Source organism: Artemia sp. Qi Xiang Cuo, chromosome 10, assembly GCF_049724085.1.
Source record: "Artemia sp. Qi Xiang Cuo chromosome 10, ASM4972408v1, whole genome shotgun sequence".
NCBI lineage: Eukaryota > Metazoa > Arthropoda > Branchiopoda > Anostraca > Artemiidae > Artemia > Artemia sp. Qi Xiang Cuo.
Window position 1 is genome coordinate 26,861,381 of NC_142803.1, and position 11,244 is coordinate 26,872,624.

The following is an 11,244-nucleotide window of genomic DNA, read 5'->3' on the forward strand; positions in this document are numbered from 1 at the left end:
TTTTATAGAAATAGTTTATTTTTCGATCAATAACTGGACTTAATTTTCACTTATAAGCCAACGAATTGTATTTCCCATAATTTTCTTACAAAAAAAAATAGAGTTTACGGTCAAAAACCCTTTTTTAGCTCAGATTTTACAGAAATAGTTTATTTTTCGATCCAAAAATAGACTAAAGTTTCAGATTTGGACCAGACAATTGTATTTTCCATAATTTTCTTACAAAAAACTAGATTTTACGGCCAAAAACCCTTATTAGCTCAGATTTTACAGAAAAAGTTAATTTTTCGATCCAAAAATAGACTAAAGTTTCAGATTTGAACCAGACAATTGTATTTTCCATAATTTTCTTACAAAAAACTAGAGTTTACGGCAAAAAATCCTTATTAGCTCAGATTTGATAGAAATAGTTTATTTTTCTTTTCCATAATTTTCTTACAAAAAAAAACTATAGTTTACGGTCAAAAACCCTTATTAGCTTAGATTTTACAGAAATAGTTTATTTTTCGATCCAAAAACAGACTGAAGTTTCAGATTTGCATCAGAGAATTGTATTTTCCATAATTTTCTTACAAAAAATTAGAGTTTACTGCAACAAACCCTTATTAGCTCAGATTTTATAGAAATAGTTTATTTTTCGATCCATAACTGGACTTAATTTTCACTTATGAGCCAACGAATTGTATTTTCCATAATTTTCTTACAAGAAAAAATAGAGTTTACGGTCAAAAACCCTTTTTTAGCTCAGATTTTATAAAAATAGTTTTATTTTTCGATCCAAAAATAGACTAAAGTTTAAGATTTGAACCAGAAAATTGTATTTTCCATAATTTTATTACAAAAAACTAGAGTTTACGGCCAAAAACCCTTATTAGCTCAGATTTTACAGAAAAAGTTAATTTTTCGATCCAAAAATAGACTAAAGTTTCAGATTTGAACCAGACAATTGTATTTTCCATAATTTTCTTATAAAAAACTAGAGTTTACGGCAAAAAATCCTTATTAGCTCAGATTTTATAGAAATAGTTTATTTTTCGATCCATAACTGGACTTAATTTTCACATATGAGCCAACGAATTGTATTTTCCATAATTTTCTTACAACAAAAAATATACAGAAAAAGTTAATTTTTTGATCCAAAAATAGACTTAAGTTTCAGATTTGAACCAGAAAATTGTATTTTACATAATTTTCTTACAAAAAAAACTAGAGTTTTCTGTCAAAAACCCTTTTTTAGCTCAGATTTTATAGAAAAAGTTTTATTTTTCGATCCAAAAATATACTAAAGTTTCAGATTTGAACCAGAAAATTGTATTTTCCATAATTTTCTTACAAAAAAAAAACTAGAGTTTACGGTCAAAAACCCTTTTTTAGCTCAGATTTTATACAAATAGTTTTATTTTTCGATCCAAAAATAGACTAAAGTTTCAGATTTGAACCAGAAAATTGTATTTTCCATCATTTTCTTACAAAAAACTAGAATTTACAGCCAAAAACCCTTATTAGCTCAGATTTTACAGAAAAAGTTTATTTTTCGATCCATAACTGGACTTAATTTTCACCTATGAGCCAACGAATTGTATTTTCCATAATTTTCTTACAAAAAAACCATAGTTAACGGTCAAAAACCCTTATTAGCTTAGATTTTACAGAAATAGTTTATTTTTCGATCCAAAAATAGACTAAAGTTTCAGATTTGATTCAGAGAATTGTTTTTTCCATAGTTTTCTTACAAAAAACTAGAGTTTACTGCAACAAACCCTTATTAGCTCAGATTTTATAGAAATAGTTTATTTTTCGATCCATAACTGGACTTAATTTTCACCTATGAGCCAACGAATTGTATTTTTCATAATTTTCTTACAAAAAAAAATAGAGTTTACGGTCAAAAATCCTTTTTTAGCTCAGATTTTATAGAAATAGTTTTATTTTTCGATCCAAAAATAGACTAAAGTTTCAGATTTGAACCAGAGAATTGTATTTTCCATAATTTTCTTCCAAAAAACTAGAGTTTACGACCAAAAACCCATATTAGCTCAGAATTTACAGAAAAAGTTTATTTTTCGATCCAAAAATAGACTAATGTTTCAAATTTGAACCAGACAATTGTATTTTCCATAATTTTCTTACAAAAAACTAGAGTTTACGGTCAAAAACCCTTTGTAGCTCAGATTTTACGGAAATAGTTTTATTTTTGACCCAAAAATAGACTTAAGTTTCAGATTTGAACCAGTGATTTGTATTTTCCATAATTTTCTTACAAAAAACTAGAGTTTACGGTCAAAAAAACATTTTTAGCTCAGATTTTATAGAAAGTTTTATTTTTCAATCCAAAAATAGACTAGAGTTTCAGATTTAAACCAGACAATTGTATTTTCCATAATTTTCTTACAAAAAACTAGAGTTTACGGTCAAAACCCCTTATTAGCTCAGATTTCACAGAAAGAGTTTATTTTTCACACCAAAAATAGAATTAGGTTTCAGATTTGAACTAGAGAATTGTATTTTCCATAATTTTCTCACAAAAAACTAGAGTTTACGGGCAAAAACCCTTATTAGCTCAGATTTTACAGAAATAGTTTATTTTTCGATCCATAACTGGACTTAATTTTCACCTATGAGCCAACGAATTGTATTTTCCATAATTTTCTTGCAAAAAAACTATAGTTTACGGTCAAAAACCCTTATTAGCTTAGATTTTACAGAAATAGTTTATTTTTCGATCCAAAAACAGACTGAAGTTTCAGATTTGCATCAGAGAATTGTTTTTTCCATAATTTTCTTACAAAAAACAAGACTTTACTGCAACAAACCCTTATTAGCTCAGATTTTACAGAAATAGTTTATTTTTCGATCCATAACTGGAATTAATTTTCACTTATGAGCCAACGAATTGTATTTTCCATAACTTTCTTACAAAAAAAACTGGGGTTTAAGGTAAAAAAACCTTTTTTATCTCAGATTTTATAGAAATAGTTTTATTTTTCGATCCAAAAACAGACTAAAGTTTCAGATTTGAACCAGAAAATTGAATTTTCCATAATTTTCTTACAAAAAACTAGATTTTACGGCCAAAAACCCTTATTAGCTCAGATTTTACAGAAAAAGTTAATTTTTCGATCCAAAAATAGACTAAAGTTTCAGATTTGAACCAGACAATTGTATTTTCCATAATTTTCTTACAAAAAACTAGAGTTTACGGCAAAAAATCCTTATTAGCTCAGATTTTATAGAAATAGTTTATTTTTCGATCCATTACTGGACTTAATTTTCACCTATGAGCCAACGAATTGTATTTTCCATAATTTTCTTACAACAAAAAATATACAGAAAAAGTTAATTTTTCGATCCAAAAATAGACTAAAGTTTCAGACTTGAACCAGAAAATTGTATTTTACATAATTTTCTTACAAAAAAAACTAGAGTTTACGGTCAAAAACCCTTTTGTAGCTCAGATTTTATAGAAAAAGTTTTATTTTTCGATCCAAAAATATACTAAAATTTCAGATTTGAACCAGAGAATTGTATTTTCGATAATTTTCTTACAAAAAAAAACTAGAGTTTACGGTCAAAAACCCTTTTTTAGCTCAGATTTTATAGAAATAGTTTTATTTTTCGATCCAAAAATAGACTTAAGTTTCAGATATGAACCAGAAAATTGTATTTTCCATAATTTTCTTACAAAAAACTAGAATTTACAGCCAAAAACCCTTATTAGCTCAGATTTTACAGAAATAGTTTATTTTTCGATCCATAACTGGACTTAATTTTCACCTATGAGCCAACGAAATGTATTTTCCATAATTTTCCTGCAAAAAAAAACTATAGTTTGCGGTCAAAAACCCTTATTAGCTTAGATTTTACAGAAATAGTTTATTTTTCGATCCAAAAACAGACTGAAGTTTCAGATTTGCATCAGAGAATTGTTTTTTCCATAATTTTCTTACAAAAACCTAGAGTTTACTGCAACAAATACTTATTAGCTCAGATTTTATAGAAATTTTTCGATCCATAACTGGACTTAATTTTCACCTATGAGCCAACGAATTGTATTTTCCATAATTTTCTTACAAAAAAAAAATAGAGTTTACGGTTAAAAACCCATTTTTAGCTCAGATTTTATAGAAATAGTTTTATTTTTCGATCCAAAAATAGACTAAAGTTTCAGATTTGAACCAGAAAATTGTATTTTCCATAATTTTCTTACAAAAAACTAGAGTTTACGACCAAAAACCCTTATTAGCTCAGAATTTACAGAAAAAGTTTATTTTTCCATCTAAAAATAGACTAGAGTTTCAGATTTGAACCAGACAATTGTATTTTCTATAATTTTCTTACAAAAAACTAGAGTTTACGGTCAAAACCCCTTATTAGCTCAGATTTTACAGAAAGAGTTTATTTTTCACACCAAAAATAGAATTAGGTTTCAGATTTGAACTAGAGAATTGTATTTTCCATAATTTTCTTACAAAAAACTAGAGTTTACGGTCAAAAACCCTTATTAGCTCAGATTTTACAGAAATAGTTTATTTTTCGATCCATAACTGGACTTTAGTCTCACCTATGAGCCAACGAATTGTATTTTCCGTAATTTTCTTGCAAAAAAACTATAGTTTACGGTCAAAAACCCTTATTAGCTTAGATTTTACAGAAATAGTTTATTTTTCGATCCAAAAATAGACTGAAGTTTCAGATTTGCATCAGAGAATTGTATTTGCCATAATTTTCTTACAAAAAACTAGAGTTTACTGCAACAAACCCTTATTAGCTCAGATTTTATAGAAATAGTTTATTTTTCGATCCATAACTGGACTTAATTTTCACTTATGAGCCAACGAATTGTATTTTCCATAATTTTCTTACAAGAAAAAATAGAGTTTACGGTCAAAAACCCTTTTTTAGCTCAGATTTTATAAAAATAGTTTTATTTTTCGATCCAAAAATAGACTAAAGTTTAAGATTTGAACCAGAAAATTGAATTTTCCATAATTTTATTACAAAAAACTAGAGTTTACGGCCAAAAACCCTTATTAGCTCAGATTTTACAGAAAAAGTTAATTTTTCGATCCAAAAATAGACTAAAGTTTCAGATTTGAACCAGACAATTGTATTTTCCATAATTTTCTTATAAAAAACTAGAGTTTACGGCAAAAAATCCTTATTAGCTCAGATTTTATAGAAATAGTTTATTTTTCGATCCATAACTGGACTTAATTTTCACATATGAGCCAACGAATTGTATTTTCCATAATTTTCTTACAACAAAAAATATACAGAAAAAGTTAATTTTTCGATCCAAAAATAGACTTAAGTTTCAGATTTGAACCAGAAAATTGTATTTTACATAATTTTCTTACAAAAAAAACTAGAGTTTACGGTCAAAAACCCTTTTTTAGCTCAGATTTTATAGAAAAAGTTTTATTTTTCGATCCAAAAATATACTAAAGTTTCAGATTTGAACCAGAAAATTGTATTTTCCATAATTTTCTTACAAAAAAAAACTAGAGTTTACGGTCAAAAACCCTTTTTTAGCTCAGATTTTATACAAATAGTTTTATTTTTCGATCCAAAAATAGACTAAAGTTTCAGATTTGAACCAGAAAATTGTATTTTCCATCATTTTCTTACAAAAAACTAGAATTTACAGCCAAAAACCCTTATTAGCTCAGATTTTACAGAAAAAGTTTATTTTTCGATCCATAACTGGACTTAATTTTCACCTATGAGCCAACGAATTGTATTTTCCATAATTTTCTTACAAAAAAACCATAGTTAACGGTCAAAAACCCTTATTAGCTTAGATTTTACAGAAATAGTTTATTTTTCGATCCAAAAATAGACTAAAGTTTCAGATTTGATTCAGAGAATTGTTTTTTCCATAGTTTTCTTACAAAAAACTAGAGTTTACTGCAACAAACCCTTATTAGCTCAGATTTTATAGAAATAGTTTATTTTTCGATCCATAACTGGACTTAATTTTCACCTATGAGCCAACGAATTGTATATTTTGTAATTTTCTTACAAAAACAAATAGAGTTTACGGTCAAAAATCCTTTTTTAGCTCAGATTTTATAGAAATAGTTTTATTTTTCGATCCAAAAATAGACTAAAGTTTCAGATTTGAACCAGAAAATTGTATTTTCCATAATTTTCTTCCAAAAAACTAGAGTTTACGACCAAAAACCCATATTAGCTCAGAATTTACAGAAAAAGTTTATTTTTCGATCCAAAAATAGACTAATGTTTCAAATTTGAACCAGACAATTGTATTTTCCATAATTTTCTTACAAAAAACTAGAGTTTACGGCAAAAAATCCTTATTAGCTCAGATTTTATAGAAATTGTTTATTTTTCGATCCATAACTGGACTTAATTTTCACCTATGAGCCAACGAATTGTATTTTCATAATTTTCTTACAAAAAAATAGAGTTTACGGTCAAAAACCCTGTTTTAGCTCAGATTTTATAGAAATAGTTTTATTTTTCAATCCAAAAATAGACTAAAGTTTCAGATTTGAACCAGAAAATTGTATTTTCCATAATTTTCTTTAAAAAAAAACTAGAGTTTACGGTCAAAAACCCTTTTTTAGCTCAGATTTTATAGAAATAGTTTTATTTTTCGATCCAAAAATATACTAAAGTTTCAGATTTGAACCAGAAAATTGTATTTTCCATAATTTTCTTACAAAAAGAAACTAGAGTTTACGGTCAAAAACCCTTTTTAGCTCAGATTTTATAGAAATAGTTTTATTTTTCGATCCAAAAATAGACTAAAGTTTCAAATTTGAACCCGAAAATTGTATTTTACATAATTTTCTTACAAAAAACTAGAGTTTACGGCCAAAAACCCTTATTAGCTCAGATTCTACAGAAAAAGTTTATTTTTCGATCCAAAAAAAGACTAAAGTTTCAGATTTGAACCAGACAATTGTATTTTTCCATAATTTTCTTACAAAAAACTAGAGTTTACGGCAAAAAATCCTTATTAGCTCAGATTTTATAGAAATAGTTTTATTTTTCGATCCAAAAATAGACTAAAGTTTCAGATTTGAACCAGAAAATTGTATTTTCCATATTTTTCTTACAAAAAACTAGAGTTTACGGCCAAAAACCCTTATTAGCTTAGATTTTACAGAAATAGTTTATTTTTCGATCCATAACTGGACTTAATTTTCACCTATGAGCCAACGAATTGTATTTTCCATAATTTTCTTACAAAAAAAACTATAGTTTACGGTCAAAAACCCGTATTAGCTTAGATTTTACAGAAATAGTTTATTTTTCGATCCAAAAATAGACTAAAGTTTCAGATTTAGATCAGAGAATTGTTTTTTCCATAATTTTCTTACAAAAAACTAGAGTTTACTGCAACAGACCCTTAGTAGCTCAGATTTTATTGAAATAGTTTATTTTTCGATCCATAACTGGACTTAATTTTCACCTATGAGCCAACGAATTGTATTTTCCATAATTGTCTTACAAACAAAAATAGAGTTTACGGTCAAAAACCCTTTTTTAGCTCAGATTTTATAGAAATAGTTTTATTTTTCGATCAAAAAATAGACTATAGTTTCAGATTTGAACCAGAAAATTGTATTTTCCATAATTTCCTTACAAAAAACTAGAGTTTACGGCCAAAAACCCTTATTAGCTCAGATTTTACAGAAAAAGTTTATTTTTCGATCCAAAAATAGACTAAAGTTTCAAATTTGAACCAGACAATTGTATTTTCCATAATTTTCTTACAAAAAACTAGAGTTTACGGCCAAAAATCCTTATTAGCTCAGATTTTATAGAAATAGTTTATTTTTTGATCCATAACTGGACTCAATTTTCACCTATGAGCCAACGAATTGTATTTTCCAGAATTTTCTTACAAAAAAAAAAACTAGAGTTTACGGTCAAAAACCCTTTTTTAGCTCAGATTTTATAGAAACTGTTTAATTTTTCGATCCAAAAATAGACTAAAGTTTCAGATTTGAACCAGACAATTGTATTTTCCATAATTTTCTTACAAAAAAACTAGAGTTTACGGCCAAAAACCCTTATTAGCTCAGATTTTACAGAAATAGTTTATTTTTCGATCCAAAAATAGACTAAAGTTTCAGATTTGAACCAGACAATTGTATTTTTCCATAATTTTCTTACAAAAAACTAGAGTTTACGGCAAAAAATCCTTATTAGCTCAGATTTTATAGAAATAGTTTTATTTTTTGATCCAAAAATAGACTAAAGTTTCAGATTTGAACCAGAAAATTGTATTTTCCATATTTTTCTTACAAAAAACTAGAGTTTACGGCCAAAAACCCTTATTAGCTTAGATTTTACAGAAAAAGTTTATTTTTCGATCCATAACTGGACTTAATTTTCACCTATGAGCCAACGAATTGTATTTTCCATAATTTTCCTACAAAAAAAAACTATAGTTTACGGTCAAAAACCCTTATTAGCTTAGATTTTACAGAAATAGTTTATTTTTCGATCCAAAAATAGACTAAAGTTTCAGATTTGCACCAAAGAATTGTATTTTCCATAATTTTCTTACAAAAAACTAGAGTTTACTGCAACAAACCCTTATTAGCTCAGATTTTATAGAAACAGTTTATTTTTCGATCCATAACTGGACTTAATTTTCACCTATGAGCCAACGAATTGTATTTTCCATAATTGTCTTACAAAAAAAAAATAGAGTTTACGGTCAAAAACCCTTTTTTAGCTCAGATTTTATAGAAATAGTTTTATTTTTCGATCCAAAAATAGACTATAGTTTCAGATTTGAACCAGAAAATTGTATTTTCCATAATTTCCTTACAAAAAACTAGAGTTTTCGGCCAAAAACTCTTATTAGCTCAGATTTTACAGAAAAAGTTTATTTTTCGATCCAAAAATAGACTAGAGTTTCAGATTTGAACCAGACAATTGTATTTTCCATAATTTTCTTACAAAAAACTAGAGTTTACGGCCAAAAATCCTTATTAGCTCAGATTTTATAGAAATAGTTAATTTTTCGATCCATAACTGGACTTAATTTTCACCTATGAGCCAACGAATTGTATTTTCCATAATTTTCTGACAAAAAAAAAATAGAGTTTACGGTCAAAAACCCTTTTTTAGCTCAGATTTTATAAAAATAGTTTTATTTTTCAATCCAAAAATAGACTAAAGTTTCAGATTTGAACCAGAAAATTGTATTTTCCATAATTTTCTTACAAAAAACTAGAGTTTAAGGGCAAAAACCCTTATTAGCTCAGATTTTACAGAAATAGTTTATTTTTCGATCCAAAAATTGACTAAAGTTTCAGATTGGAACCAGACAATTGTATTTTTCCATAATTTTCTTACAAAAAACTAGAGTTTACGGCAAAAATCCTTATTAGCTCAGATTTTATAGAAATAGTTTATTTTTCGATCCATAACTGGACTTAATTTTCACCTATGAGCCAACGAATTGCATTTTCAATAATTTTCTTACATAAAAACTAGAGTTTATGGCCAAAAACCCTTATTAGCTCAGATTTTACAGAAATAGTTAATAGAATTAAGTTTCATATTTGAACCAGATTATTGTATTTTCCATAGTTTTCTTACAAAAACTAGAGTTTACGGTCAAAACCCTTATTAGCTCAGATTTTATAGAAATGGTTTTATTTTTGGATCCAAAAATAGACTAAAGTTTCAGATTTGAACCAGAGAATTATATTTTCCATAATTTTCTTACAAAAAACTAGAGTTTACGGCCAAAAACCCTCATTAGCTCAGATTTTACAGAAATTGTTTATTACCTAGCTCATAAAAGCCAACAATAGCAAACTACCCACCTCAAATTGTAGGTTTCAGACAACACACACCTATGAGAGACTAAGAAACCTAGCTCTGAAAAGCCAAAAATAGCAAACTACCCACCCCAAATTGTAGGTTTCAGACAACACACACCTATGAAAGACTAAAAAACATAGCGCTGAAAAGCCCAAATAGCATCCCAAACCATACGTTTCAGACAATGCACACCTACAAAAGGCTATGAAGTATAGCTCATAAAAGCTAGAAATAGCAAACTATACACCCCAAATTGTAGGTTTCAGACAACAAAAACCTATGAGAGACTTCATCAACGCATCGCTCTTTACGCTAAAGTTTTTTATTGTTTTAAAAAATAGAGTTGTGAGAAATAGTCTAACTTTAGCGTAAATAGCGAGGCGTTGAGGAGGGAACAGCCCCTTTCATATACGGAATACTTTCTGTTCGTTTTAAATTTTAATGTTGCTCCTTAACTTCAGTTAAAAAAACTTGTTTTTTATTTAATTTTTTAATGTTTTTTAATTAATGTAGGTTTTGATTTTGACTCACCGTACAAGAATAATTAGAAAAAAAAATGCATTTTTATTTTACTTTTATTTGGTTAAATGGCTTTCTCGAAAGTTGTTCACTTTTATTTACGAACGTTTTTATTAGAAATAAATATACTTAACTTGCGAATTAACTTACGCAACGAACTTCTATATCCATATATTTTAATACGTATATAAGGAGGTTCACCCCCTGGTCAACACCTCGCTCTTTACGCTAAAGTTCAAATTTTTTCCAATTCTTTAAAAATGACCCCTTAATCACAAAGGCCGTTAATTAGAATAAATAGCTCCTATGAAAGCACTAAAAAATCTTTGGCTTAAAGAGCAAGGTATTGACTAGGGGGCTAACCCAATCATATACTTAATAGTTTCTGTTCGTTTTAAAATTTGATACTGCTCCTTACTTTCAGTTGAAAAGCTTGTTTTTTTGTGTTTTTTTCTAATCGTTTTTTTTAAATAATGCTGGGAAATCCGGCACCCCCTTCATAGCAATGTCCCTTCCCCCATGAAAACTTCCTCCATGGAAAGATCCTTCCACATAACCCCCAATCCGTCCCCCCTACCAGAAAAAAAAATCCTCCTTGAAAACGTCTGTATCAAACAGTTCGTGGTAACGAACTGTAAGTAAGGAGCGACCCGGCTCAATGGTAACCGAAACTATAGAAAACGGAATTCTGATATCAATAGATACATCAAAAGAATCAGATTTTAATGCTGATTTAAAATATATAAGTTTCATCAAATTTAGTCCTACCTATCAAAAGTTACGCACCTGGGAAAATTTGGCTGATTTTCGAAAAAAGGGGGAAAGACCCCCTAAAAGCTATAGAATCTTAATGAAAATCACACCATCATATTCAGCGTATCGGAGAACCTTATTGCCGAGGTTTCAAGC